Genomic DNA, 1,599 nt, shown 5'->3' with positions numbered 1-1,599 from the left:
GTCTCACCTATTTTGGTCATGTTGTAAGAAGGGACCATTCCCTGGAGAAGGTTTTCATGCTTGGTAGGGTGGAGGGTTGACGAAAGAGGGGGAGGCCTTCAACGAGATGGATTGACACGGTGGCTGTGATGATGGTCTCAACTATAGCAGGGATCGTGGGGCTGGTGTGGGATCGGGCAGGTTTAGTTCCTGCTGTGCATGGGGTCGCTATGAGTCGGAAAAGACTCGACGGCACTTAACAACAACAAGATTATTATTGACTTATCTATATAAAGGAGCTGTTATTGTTGTTAGTTGCCATTGAGTGTGTCCTGACTCATGGTGACCCCATGTTTGCAGAGAACTGCTCTATAGAGTTTTCACTAGGCCGTTCTTCCTAGGTGCCTCTGAGTGGGTTTGAACCACCAACTTTTCAGGTTGTTGTTGGATGCTTAACTGTTTGTGCCATTCAGAGACTCCATAGAAAGGAACTACATTTCCTTTTTTCTTTATCTTATTATTTTAAAAAACATGAGTGATCCTTACGGCCTTAAAATTTTAAAGGTCTGTCCAGATCAGAATGCTGCTCTTTACTGGATTAGTTATTTAATTGCTTCTGATTCAGCTTTTGCTCATTCATTCAGATTAGCATATCCCTCAATTACTTTTTTCTCAGTGGGTGCCGCCTCCTGCTAAATCACTTGTCTGCTGTGTCACAACTCAGTTAGGTACTTTTATTTAATGCACATGGTAACTTTGAGACGTAGTTATTGCTTCCATTTTGTAGATAAGGAAACAATGCCCAGAGAGCAAAAAATTTGTTCACCATTATTTTGGGAATTTACATTTTAAAACTTGATACTTATCAACTTTGGGCATATTATTAGTAGACACATTTAGTTCTAAAATATAGTAAAAACATTATCTCATGAAAAACTCAACTTATCTGTATTCCACAATGGTTGCAGATTTTGTCCAACAGTAAAGTTCTAGAAAAAAGGAGGCAAGCGACTAAGAAATGAGCTTACATTAGTGATTTGTTCAAAAAAGAAGCTCTTTTAGTTTTGTTAGTGTTTAAACCAGCATTTAACTCATCTGTCTTTGGATATACTACATTTTGACTAGTTAAGTGAAAACTGATATTTTCGACCTAAGCAATGTAGAGCCAAATTAAGATAATATATTGAGTGTATATAGATATAACATTTTTCTCTCTCTGTCTGTACCTACCTACCTATCCTCTAATAACTGAGATTATCACAGAAAAGTCTCCCTTTATTAATTTTTTTAAATCAGAAATGTTGAAATTTTGATTACATTAAAAAATTTTTTGGAATAATCTGTTAAAATTTCTATATATCTAGATAAAATGGAAGATTTAATCAGAAATGAATAAAATAACAGCTGTGGAGCAATACATTATAATGATAAATTAAAACTTTGTTATTAAATGGAAAAATAGTCATGTGTCAAAATTAAGAGAAGGAGTAGTCACAGAAACTTATAGAGAAAATGCAGCAAATAATTCGAGAAGCTGGACTATATGAAGAAAAACGTGGTATCAGGATTGGAGGAAGAATCATTAACAACCTGAGATATGCAGACGATACAACTTTGCTT

Source organism: Orycteropus afer, unplaced genomic scaffold (genome assembly GCF_000298275.1).
Source record: "Orycteropus afer afer isolate SDZICR_OR568_19922 unplaced genomic scaffold, OryAfe1.0 scaffold00109, whole genome shotgun sequence".
In the NCBI taxonomy this organism is placed as follows: Eukaryota; Metazoa; Chordata; class Mammalia; order Tubulidentata; family Orycteropodidae; genus Orycteropus; species Orycteropus afer.
Note: the sequence above shows the minus strand (reverse complement) of the source record.